Source organism: Sturnira hondurensis, unplaced genomic scaffold, assembly GCF_014824575.4.
Source record: "Sturnira hondurensis isolate 20B ecotype Veracruz unplaced genomic scaffold, ASM1482457v3 Scaffold0021143, whole genome shotgun sequence".
In the NCBI taxonomy this organism is placed as follows: Eukaryota; Metazoa; Chordata; class Mammalia; order Chiroptera; family Phyllostomidae; genus Sturnira; species Sturnira hondurensis.
Window position 1 is genome coordinate 6,991,778 of NW_028093774.1, and position 12,180 is coordinate 7,003,957.

At 57.7% G+C, this 12,180-nt stretch overlaps 1 protein-coding gene across 6 annotated transcripts in view; it reads left to right on the plus strand.

Moving 5' to 3' along the window:
• Positions 1-12,180, plus strand: part of ITPK1 (inositol-tetrakisphosphate 1-kinase) — a 128,365-nt gene that overhangs the window by 53,061 nt on the left and 63,124 nt on the right. Inside the window, exon 1 of one of the 6 annotated variants that reach the window (XM_037031220.1) lies at positions 11,028-11,052. The exons of the other annotated variants lie outside the window; for them this stretch is intronic. The gene's annotated coding sequence lies outside the window, so the exon portion shown is untranslated. Of the gene's footprint in view, positions 1-11,027; positions 11,053-12,180 lie in introns of those variants that run through there. 6 annotated transcript variants of the gene reach the window in all.

Genomic DNA, 12,180 nt, shown 5'->3' on the forward strand with positions numbered 1-12,180 from the left:
AGAGGCCACCCCCGGGCCTCTGGGCCTGAGGTGCTGTGTGTGCAGAGTGTTGGGGAGCTCTGGGTGAGCCTGGTGGCCCTGGGGAGCAGCGTCCGGCCACCATGGGCTTGCTGCATTCATGGGCCGTCTGCTCCTTCAGCACTCAGCTAGCTGTATGCTGGGCCAGCCAGGTCCTGTGCCGAGGGGAAAACTGCCCCAGTCCCCTGTGGGCACTGTTGCCAAAGAGCCCAGCCAGCAAGCCAGCCTGCACAGGCACTTCTGCAGGTCTCCTTTCTGCTGACTGGTCAGTATCCTTCAATCCCTCCCAAGACCTGGAGGGCATGCCACCTGCTGGACAGTGCCAGTCATGGCGGGCTCTGCAGCAGGGTCCTGTGGCTCCTGGGTCTCTGACCTGACCCCGTCTGACCCCATCTTTTAAGAATTATGCTTGCTGACCCTCTCGCCCTCCAGGACTTTGATTGACCGCCTTTCTGAGTAGGTAAAGGGAATAAAGGGGGAAGTGTCACTCACGTGAGGGGAGGCGCAGGAGCCAGGTGGGACCTCCCAGCGTGGATGGGGCGCTTCCGAGGCCAGCTGCAGGGCACTGCCCGCTTGTGCACACCCCTGACCTCTGGCACCCGCCTCTGTTCCTTTCTTGTTTGGTGCACAGGGCCGAAGCTGCCACGTACCATCTGGAATGCCCGGAGCTCTAAAGCAAAGGGCATCCACGTGCAGGACAGGGACTCCTGATGGTTTACAGGGGGTGGGGGGTGGGAGTGCCCGTCTCCCATTCCCTCTGCGAGGAGGTGGTTGAGGTGAGAGGGGCCGTGTCCTGCCCACTTGAGGCTCCTGGAAGACAAGACTGTTACCCGTGGAAGTGAGTTCTGATTTTACAGGCTGTCAGCATGGATGTGAGAATGAGCATGACCACTGGGCTTCCTGCAGCCGGCCGGGCAGTGTGTCCCTTCTTGTGTAAACTCTCGCGGGCCATCGGAGCCATTCTCTTCTTTTTAAGGCAGTGAGCGATAAGGTCTCCTCCAGCCTCCTGCCCCCTGCCCTTGGTTCGCCCCAGAGAGGCTGTTCTGCACGTGGCCTTCTGCAGCCTGGTGGAAGAGAACTGGAGGTGCACTTCCCCGCAGGAGGGTTTGCCTGCACCCCGCCACCCCGCCGCAGGCCTGCGATGGCTCCCTGTGTTCTGTAACTTGCCTCACCACGCTCCCCTTCAGACCGCTTCTGTTCCTGACTTCCTGGGTCAGAATGAAGATACTGCCCCCATCTCCACCCCAGCAACCAGCTCAGTGCCCCTGTCCCTCCACAGCCACATGTCATCAGTGTCTGGGTCCCTCTGGCTATCCCTGCGGATGTCGCTTTGACACTTCCCACCTGGCATCCTTTGTATAGGCCCCCTGTCCTGCCTTCCCTAGCATTGCCAGCCCTTTGGCTGGCACCCCTGCCTCGTGAGTCTCTCCCCTGCTTTCCGTCGTCTGTGGGTGAGAGTCTTAGCCCTTCTGAGCTGTTTGCCGTGCTCTTCCCAGTTAGGTCCTGCCAGCCTCGCTACCTGTCGCTGCCCCCGCAAGCCACCCACTGGCCAACCCCCAACTGCCCCATCCCTGTGCTCTGCACATGCCCTTTGTGAGCCACCCTGGCTTCCTGCCTTTGTCCTTCAGACACCATCTTCCCCAGGAAGCATTCTCTGCTCCCCTCCTGCCCCGTCGGCCTCTTTGAGGAAAGGCTCTGTCCTCGCCGCTGCCTCCAGGCCGTGCCCAGGCCCCTGGCTCTCCCTTGGGGTCCTTGGCTGACTCAGGAGGACCGTTCTCCCTCAGCGTTACCTCTGGGCTCCTCCAGGGCCCTCACATCAGTACCGAGCAAGGAACCTGGCACACGAGAGGCCCTTGATAAATGGTTTTTCCGTATTTGCTGACTTTGCCCTACAGGTCAGCGTGGAAGCCACAGGAGTGGTATTTTAGGGCTTGAAGCGGCGCAGGGCCTCCCTTATTCTCTAACACCTGGAAAGCTGACTCTCAGCAAACCTGCTCTCCATCTCGCACACAGTCCACATTTTGCCCTGAGTGGTGTTGATGGTAGACCGAGGCCCGTCCTGAAAACAGTTCCCTTGGCCTAAGGCTTGCGTCCTAAGGTTCCCTCTTGGCTGCGTCATGCAGGGCTGATCAGTAATGTGTGAGGGGCCAGCATTTCCTCTTCTATGAAGGGTTGGCTGTCTGCCTCTGTCCTTTTTTCTGCCTTACCGATACCCTCTGAGGGCATGGTACCTGGACCCATGGCAGCCATGTTGTGACCAGGAGGTGATAGGCAGGAGGACAAACATGTGTCATAATTAGCATAGAAGAGTGACAACGTGAGAGAGCCTGGGTTCTTGCAGACTCAAGGCTGCTGAAACACCCCAGGGACCCCCCCCTCTTCCCCACTTGATCAATTGGAGCCATTTTGCATCAGGATTTCTTATAATCAAACACATTTACGCTATTATTGTGAGCTTGGCTGGCCTGTTTTTGTTATTCAAGATCAAGTGCACCTTTGGGACACGGCCGCCTGGCTGCCATTGAACCCTAACTCTGAAGGCTGAAGGCAGGTGCTCGGGAGGCGTGTGCCAGTGCTCTGGGGTCGTCGGCGTTGGTGCTGAAAGTTTAGATGATGGCGGGGCGGGGGGGCTACTGGGGATCACGTTCATGTGGATGTATGTTAGGTTAAAATAACAAATTGCATCTGTGCACGATAAAGCCTAAAGGCTCTTTAGGTTGTAAGCAACAGATTTTCCACATGGAAAAAATAGACTTAAGGAGATAAGAATAAACTGAATTTATGAGTCTGCATGTCTCAAAAAGCGCAAGGTGTGACAGCATCAGGCCGTCGAGGCCTCCACTTCCTGTCATTGGAACTACTTCACTTTTCAGGTGCTGTGTGTGGGTCACGTTGGCAGGCTTGGCCAGGCCGTGTGGCACGCTGCCAGCACCTCCCTCCCACCAGCCTGAGCACCTCACAGGAAGCCCGCATGGCTCTCCATTTGCCCTGAGCTCCACGCAGCAGAAGTCCTGGGCTGGTGCTTGCTGGTTCCGATCGGCCTGGCTTGGTCATGCGCCTGTTGAAGTAGTTTTGGGGGGCTGCCTCATGCTGTGAAACAGCAGACATTCTGCTCGGCGCTGGAGGCTTGGAGTTGGAAATCTTGTTGGCAGGGCCACGCTCCCCCCAACTCTTCTTCCAGCCTCTGGTGGCCCCAGGTGTTCCCTGTCTGTGGCAGTGCATGCCAGTCTCTGCCCTTGTCTTCACGGGGCCACCCCTGCGCTCTGTGCCTGTGGGTTTGCAGGGTGTTCCCCTCCTCCTGAGAGGGCACTGGTCCTGTGGGATCAGGGCCCGCCCCAAGGACTTCACCTCTCGGCTCCCTGACAGATGAGGCTGCATCCACAGGGCGGGGCGTCGGGACTGCAGCCTGTCCCGTCGGAGGTCGCAGTTCAACCCGTAACACCTATTCTTGCACCGGTCCCTCAGGTCTGGAGGACCAGACGTTGTAGCTGGCCAGGCCTGAGTCACTTGTCCACCCGGAAAGTCAGTAGGGGGTCAGTCCTCTGGAGTTATGTGTCTTTATATATATATTATTAATTATGCCATTACAGTTGTCCCATTCCCCCCCTTCATTCCCCTCCACCCTGCACACCTCCTCTCCCACCTTCCCCCCCTTTAGTTTATGTCCATGTGTCACAAGTTCTTTTGATTCTACATGGAATTATGTGTCTTAAAAGTGCAGGCCTTGGCTGCAGAGCTGGCACAAGCTGTCAGTGGTGGTCGCCAGCAGCTCAAAGTTGCTGGGAGGCCCCAGCTCTTGGAGGGGTCCATCTGCCTGACTCTTCTCTCCCAGCTCAGCCCCCCTTCCCCACTTCCGTTCCTCAGCATCAGGGAGGCGCTGTTGGTTCAGTTGGGAGGTGGGTGGAGAGCGAGGGGAGCACAGAGGCCGTTGTGATTTACCTGCTCACCGCTCACCCTGGGTCGAGACTGACAATGGACTTGACACCAGGTTGTATGTACCACCCTTGCCTGGTTATCCTTCAGGTGGTTCCATTGACAAGAGGTTATTCAGTAACTGAGCTTTGACGATAATGAACAACCTGTTTGCTGTTTCATTCCTTGGAGAGCTTCCCTGCCGCTGTGGGAGGCAGGGATCACCATCGTGGTGGCAGGGAGCTTGTTGGAGTTTTCAGTCCTTACAGAAGTGGACACTCCCTTCCCCATGTGTCCTGAAGCCCCAGAGCCCTTGGGAGCCCTGAGCACTGAGTTGGCCCAGCTGCCCCGCCGTTTCCTGTGTGCCGGTCTTATCTCTTTTACGGCAGGGACATGGTTCATGGCTTCCTTTTATCTGGAGCTTGTGGGGGACACTCGGGAGAGGAGATTTGGCCAGACAGACGCCTCACAGGTCCCTGGGGCCCTGGGATAGCACTAATTCTCGAGGCCGCGGTTCCCTCCTCTGTAAGATAGAAAATGGAACCAGCCTGTGACCCTGCGTGGCTTTCCTGTACACGGTTTCCTGTAAGTGACTTCGTGTGTGTCTGAGACCCTGAGCACAGCCCACAAAGATGTCTTCAGCTGAGCTTGTCGGCCGGGGCGGGGGGTGAGATGAAGAAGCCCCGAGAGTTAAGACAGAGGAGTGTGACGAGCTTCGCACCACACACGGGGCATCTGCAGCACGAAGGGGCGTGGCGGGGTGGGGCCGAGAGGGCCAGGCTCTGTGTGTGCCAACTGAGGGGCTGGTCCAGCTGGAGTGGTGGGCTGCAGCGGGAGGCAGTGACCAGCGAGAGTGGGAAGCAAGCTGGAGACAGAGAGTGTCCTTGCCGAGGGGCAGTGGGAGCCCTCCAAGGTTTTCCGAGTGGGTGAGAGGGCATTTTTAGGGCAGTCCTCTGGCAGTTCTGGCTCAGGATGGCTGGAGACGGGACTCAGAAGTTAGTTCTGAAGCAGTGAAAAGTCTGAACAAGAAGTTTAAAGTAGTAAAAATACAGATGAATTTTCACTGCTGATCCTTGTACTCAGTTCTCTGATTTGCATGCAAACCAAAGTCCCTAACTGGCTTCTGGGTGCCGTCATGTCTTCCAGGCAGGGCACCATCTCCCGCCCTCTGCCCCTTCCCCCTTTGGGGAGCTGTGGTTGCGGAGGAGGCAGGCGTCTTCCAGGCCTCCTGGTCCTCAGCCGTGGCCCTTGGGGCCAGCAGAGGGGTTTAATTGAAAGGCGGCACTGACCTCCCCCGCTGCAGTTTCCTGGCTGGCCAAGTGCACGGCCTGGTCTGGCACGAAAGCCTCGCTGTTTACCCCAAGGGCATGGGCCTCTGCTCGTTTCTGAGAGGTGAGGTTGGAGGTTTGATTTGATCTTGAAACACTGTACATCATGTACAGGCGAGGACAGCCGTGGCTGGTGAATTATCATCAGACCTGGAACTTGAGATGCAGGCTTTCATTTCAGTCTGCAAGGGCTGAAGTCAGGGTTCTGGTTCCGGTTCTTTAGTTTACATCCTACAGGGTTGAGGGCCTTAAATGCCCCTTTTTCCCCCCCGCCACCTCCCTGGCTCTAGAGCCAGGCTGGTTGTGGCCCTGGAGCCTGCCCCAGCTGTGGTCCCTGGTCAGTCACAATGTCATTGGGTTTTCTTGCTTCCTCCTCCTTAACCAATGTGGGTGCTTGAGGCAGCCCCTCCCGCTGGGCGTGTACCTAGAGACCACTCTCTACCAACCAGTGTTGTGGGCCCCGCCTCCAGGGTCTGAGACCCCCACAGAGTTGGCGGGGCTGGGCATGGTTCACTTACTGCCCAAGAACCAGTCTTCGGCTCTTGTGTGGACAACTCTCAGCCCTTCATTTGGAGGGCCCTATGGGTCATCCACGACCCGAGTTCACGTCCAAGTGTCCATCTGCTGGCAACTTCACGCTGCAGCACTTGCCAGGGCCTCAGCTCTGCAGGTGCTGGAAAGGGATTAATTAGCACTGGCTGAATTTTGCCTTGGACTCACTCAGTAGTTACCTGTGAGACCTGTGTCATGTTCCCCTTCCTCCTGGCTGGGCCTCTGCTGCCTGCTCTGCGCGGAGGGGTGTGGACCAGATCCCAGACTGGTGACTTGGACCAGAGCTGGCCTGTAAGTGCCTTGCTTGGCCCACACAGGGCTTCAACATTCTTCCCTTTGAGATGTTGCCGATCTTTAAACCAGTTGCGCACAGTCCCTGCCATTCCCTATTGCCCCACACCAGCCTCCTCTGTTTCCATTTTCCCTGTGGGCATTTCTTCTGTGTTTCTCCAGTTGTTCCTAGCCCTGTCCCACAGGAGCTCCCCTGCAACCGCTGCCTCTGACCTGCCGGGGACTGGTGGGAGAGGAGCGAGGCCAGAGGCCAGTCGTCGCCTGGGCTGGATTCTAGAATGACAGGAGTTGAGGGTTCTGGGGAGGGAGAAGCTTTTCCTTGTGCTCAGAAGTCAGGGTGGACCCTGGCTGGTGTAGCTCAGTGGATTGAGCGTGGGCCTGCGAACCACAGGATCGCGGTTCGATTCCCAGTCAGGGCACATGCCTGGGTTGCAGGCCAGTTCCCAGCAGGGGACTCACAAGAGGCAACCACACATTGATGTTTCTGTCCTTCTTTCCTTCCCTTCCCCTCTAAAGATAAATAAATAAAATCTTTAAAAATATATATATATATAAAAAAAGAAGTCAGGGTGGGCGTGGTGCTCAACTAGTGGCCTTTGAGGCTATAAATGTCCTAGGGACAAAGTTGAAACCAGAGGTGTGGGTGGCCATCAGGTGTTGGGGTGCGTGGTGTCAGGCAGTCTGGGGCCAGGCCTGCTGCCGACGGATCAAGAAGCGAGTGTGGTTCGAGTGTGACTTCCAGAACCCTGCTGTGCTCTGGGAACAGGTGTCCACTCACCACAGGCCCAGCCTTGGTAGTCAAGCCTGGCTCTGATCAGGCCCCAGATGAGAATGCACCCCCTACCAGCCAGGCCCCGGCCGGCTGAGGCCCGGGCACACATTCCTGATTGGTGCTCTTTGTTCTCAGGATCGGGCAGGCTGGGTGGGGTGGGGTGCCCTGCTGGTCTCAACCCAGCATGGCATTGCCCTGCATGGAATTTCCTGTTGGTAACAGCCCCAAGGGAAATAATGGTTAGTGGGCTGACCCTGGAGGGCACGCGGGCTTTCGCAGTTCTCTTCTCCTCACTCCCTCCTGTTCCTGCCTGCAGAAACCCACCTGACTGGCCTGTTCACCTGCCTCCCCCTGGGAACCCCTGCGTCTCTCCCCTGCACACACGGGGTGGATGTGAACCCTGGTGTCCCTTAGCTGTGTGATCTCCGGGCAGGTCTTTACCTGTCCGAGCTGCCACGTCACATTTGTGTGCACGGTGAACCCACCTGTGGCCCCGGGCCGACTTGAGTTGCTGTTTTGTGCCTCCGCTCAGGCATTTCTAAGACCCCCCTGAGAGGTGGTGCCTGGGAACTCTAGGCTGCGTTTGCTAGGCTGGGGGTGGGGGGGGGGGGCGCGGAGCCCCACAAGCGCTGGGCACAATGGGCGCCTGTGGAGCAGTGGTGGTAGCACAGGGAACATACTGCTGAACTTGGGGGGCAGCATCTTTGGGGGCTCAGTTCAGAGAGGGATTGAACAAAAATAGGTCACAGGTTTTGGAATAGTTACTGAGCACCTGGGAGGACCAGAAAATAAGTTGTCCACTAAATGTGTTTTTGGGTAGTTGTTTGGAACTTTTGTGTTTAGAAAAATCATTTCCCAGGTTTAAACATGGGCCCCACTCTTCTTTCCCTTTTCTCTTTGATTTTTTTTTATTTTTACTGAATTTATTGGGGTTATATTGGTCACTAAAATTATATAGGTTTTAAGAGCACAGTTCTACAGTACATCATCTGTATGTTGTATAGTGTGTTCACAAACCAAAGTCGCCATCCGTCACCTGTTTTCCCTCTGCTTCCTTCCCCTCTGAAAAAGAGTATATGGGATGCAGTTTAATCCCCCTTTGTATGTCATTGAGCAATTAGAACACCCGAGTGTTACGTGACGGGAAGCTGGTGAAACGGATTACACTTTACTGATCTGTAAGTGACAGTGTCTGGAGGAATGTGCGATGCTGCAGGAAGGGTTTTCGTTGTCGCGCATTTAGTTAGAAAGTGGGATCCAGGTGTGTTCAGTGAGATTTCATTTGGGAGAAACAGACCTGAACACTGGAGGGATGTACGGCGACATGTTACTGTTCTCTCCGAGGTCAGAGGAGCGTTCCTGCTGCACGTAACTAACTCGGGGTGTGAACAGCTCTTACAGTGAATGAGCAGATACTGGTTTGATTGGGATTTTTTTAAAGCTGCATTATGTCACAACTACATCTGGCATCGTTCCGAGTGGCCTGCTGTCCAGTGTCTGCACTGTGAGACACCGTGCACCACGAGCTCCTCGTGAGCAGAGGCAGCTGTGTGTATTCAGGGTTCACAGGGTGTCCAGTAGAACCCTGCTGTCTGGGGCCACCAGACGGCACCCTCTGGAAGCAGGTGCCTGTCCCAGCCGGGCAGTCTTGAGTTGGATGTTCTTGAGCCCCGGCCGGGCCCCTCTTTGTGAAGTGGGGCCTGCAGGTGGCTGCGGGTCCGGCTGCCCTGGTCTGGGCAAAGGTGCCACCTGGAGGGCCTTCACCAGCGGCGTCACTGCACGGCAGCAGCGAGACCACCCCCCCAGCCCCCTGCCGCCCTCGTTTCTTGAGATGTCTGATAGTCCTTACTAGAACTTGAGTTTCTGTTCAAAGTCAGTGTGAGTGTGACCCGTGGCCATGTCTGAAATGCAGGCAGAGCCCCCATTCCTGCTGACTGTGCGAGGGACCCAGAGGTGGCCTTGCCCTGGGGTCAGGGGACAGGCGGGGAGGTTTTCTCAAGTCGGGGTTCCTGTGCGGCCCCCAGGGGTTGGCACTGTCCCTGCTGGGCTGTGCCCCTGAGCAGGAGTTCAGCCAAGGAGCAGGGAACGGCCCTCAGGGCCAGCCTTGTCTCAGAACAGCCCTGACAAGTGGGGTCAGTGTCCAAGAAAAAAGGGGCATTGTCCAGTGGGTTGGGGGTGGGGAGAGCAGCAGAGGCCTCTTGGGCAGGGAGCCTCTGACCTGTGGCTTTCCCAGCTCCCCAGTGGCCATGGGACACCGTGATTGGGGGCTGCACCCAGCAGGTAGGTCCCTAGTCTTCCTTCATGGTCACCTCTCCGGGCAGCTGCCAGTCTCTCCCAGTCCCTCCCTGGTTCTTGGAGCCATGTCCTGCCCCCGCCCTCGGTATTGAGATGAGTGGGAGAGGAGGCATTGCGTGGTTTTGGTCCTGATCCCGGCACTGAGAATAGGGTCAGTGTTCCCGGGCCCTGGGCTGCACCCCCGGAAGTAATTACCGGAGCTGGATGGGAGACTCCTCTGCCCAGCCTGGAGGCTGAAACCAGGAGTCACACTTCTCCCCCTCCCGGTGGGTGAGAGTTCAGAGAGCTGCCAGGCTTGTGGGGGAGCAGTGGGGAGGGTGCTGCTAGCACACAGAACCCTGGAGGATCACACAGGCCATGTGTCCCTGCTGCCGCTCAGAGGGAGCCGTGCTTGTTCCTTGCTAGAGGTGTCAGCAGGATGTGAAGTCAGCTGTGTGTGTTCAGAGGCTTAAGTCACAGTTCTTTGTTCTCTCAGTGTCTGGTTTTTCCTTAACCCTAACGAGGTGTTTGCTGTTTTTCTCATATTGACACAGACTCACCATTGTGGCCTTGACCATGTGCCCTTTGGATATTTCAGTCCCCTGCACCTCTGCAGGGGCCCTGGGGCTGGCTCGGAGCCACAAGGAGTGCTCCTAGCAGGACGGTGGTGGTGACAGTGTACGCCTGGCTGTCCTTGCTCTCCTTCGCCCTCCACGTTGTTGATGGTGGGCTCTTCTGGGAAGGGGCGGGTTTTGCTGATCCTGTAATTGCCGCTTTTAGCCATGCCTGTCTCTGGGGGGGGGGGGGTGGCCTTGATGAGCACCCCTCCCACCTGTCCCCACCCTCTCTGAGGGTGCATTAGTCATAAATGCTCACGTCATGGCTTGGGGGGCGCATACCTGGTACCACACATACACCCCTCCCACCAAGTCTTGTCTGGGCCATTCAGGCCCGTGGCCCAAAGCCCTGGGCCTCAGACCCTTGTGGACCCCTGGCCAAGCCACATGCAGAACCCTGGCCTTCTGGCCCCAGGCCGACCCGTGGCTGGTTGACCCCTGGCTCTGCTCTCCCTTCACACCGAGGTGTAGGGAGGCGCCTCCAGAGCACCAGCCACTGGTCCCCATGGGGGGTCTGCAGTCCCTGTAGGCCACTGCTTCCCATCTGCAAGTGTGTGTGTGTGTGGGGGGCAGCCGTGTAGGTTTCTGCTGCCCCGAGTCACCCCTCTCTTCCAAGAGTCCTGTCCTCCAAACCTGTTTCTGCGGCAGCGCTGCCTCCTAGGCCATCTTCCCCCTGGACTTGATTCCACCGAATCTCCATAGTGCTGCGGTCTGTGCAGCTGATCCGGGACGTCCCGGTGTATGTTTGCAGTTAGGCGCACCCACCATCTTTACGGCTTGGCCCACCTCCTGACCCCAGGCTCCTTTGTACCCCCACTTCACCTTTCTTGGCCATTCTGGAAGAACCCTGTTCTCCTTTGCCTCGGGTGCTGGTGGTAGTATCTGCCTCCAGAGGGCCCCACCGCCCGGGGACTGGGTGCCCGTGAGGGCTCTGTTTCTGTGTGTTGAAGGAAGGACTGTGAAGTGGGGCGACCAGGGTCCCAGGGACCATCAGCCGCAGAGTCAAGGTGCATGTTTGAAAGGGGACGGTGAGTGGGGAGGACGAGTACTGTCCTGGGAGGCTGCAGAACCCTGTGGAGAGAGGAGGACCAGGAGAGAGGGCGGTGCTAGCCAAGGGGCGCTTGCAGGCTGCAGGTGGCCAGAGGAGCGTCCATGCTGCCTGGAGCGGGCTGGGGAGAGAAGGCCGTTCAGGGGCTGCCAGGCTAGAGAGCCAAGGGGGACAGACAGCAGGCCGGGACAGGGAGGCGCAACCACTGATGACTGGGCCCGAAGCGAGGGAGGTGTGCAGGTCCCGGGCCCTTGGGCGTGGGCGCCACCCCATGTGTGGGAGCCGTGCCAGCCTCCTCTCTGCCCTCAGGGAGGTCTCCTCCCAGCCACAGATGTCGGCAGAGGCCCCACCTCACACAGGCTCAAGGTCTCAAGGTAATGAGGACTCTCCCTGCTCCCTGCTGGGGGAAGCACAGCAGACAGACCATCCCAACCAATGATGGTCAGAGCTGTGGCAGAACCTCCCTCCCATTTCCATTCCTTGTGTGTGGAAGGTTCTAGAAAGGCATACAAATAAATGAGTAAAGGCGTAACTGGGAAGAGGGGTCTGGAGTCACCTTCCGAGGAGACCTATAGGATCCTAAGAGGGAAGGAGAGTTTTCTGAGTCAGAATCAGGGGAACTCAAGCGCCTCTTCGCATACCAATAATAAACCCAGTGGTTTTGCCTCAGGTTGGCGTGGGTTTTCCCGGCTTCCCTCTCCCGCAGAGAGGGCTGGGTGGTTGCCATAGGAACCACTGGCTGTTGCTTGTGCCCTTGTGTGGGAAGCTACCTCTTAAATCAGCCAGCCTGTGGGGACCGTGCTGAGGCAGGGGCCTGGAGAGACCTGTCTGGAAAACAGGAGACTGCTTGCAGGCACTTCCTCCTCCCCATTCCTGGCTTTGGGGAAAGGAGACCAGCCAGCACCCCTTCCCCGACCCATGATGGGATTCTGTCCTTGTGCACAGCCCACCCCATCTGTGGTCCCTGCCACTCAGTCACTGTATGTCTGCCTCCTTCCCTCCCCCTCTTGCTGCCCTAGATCTAGACCTTTCTGTGTGCCTGTTTACCCGTGCTGCTTAGGAGCCCTCCTGTGTCCTGGGCCCATCCTACCATACACTCCGGGCTGTTCTCCCCCATCACAAGCTCCCCCTGGCTCTGGAGGCCCCTGCAGATCCCAGAGACCATCCTCTCAGCGCCTCTCCTCCCCCTCCCTCTCTGCCGCACCCCCCCCCCCCCCCCCCCCCCCGCACTGTCCAGGCAGACTGCCACTTCTGGTCCAACCAGAAGGGGCCTCTGTATATGTGGACCCCTCCCCTCCTGCCCCAGCCACCCCAGTGGTCATTGTTTGCTGATGATGGTCCAGCTTCTCTCTGTGGCCAGCCCTGGTT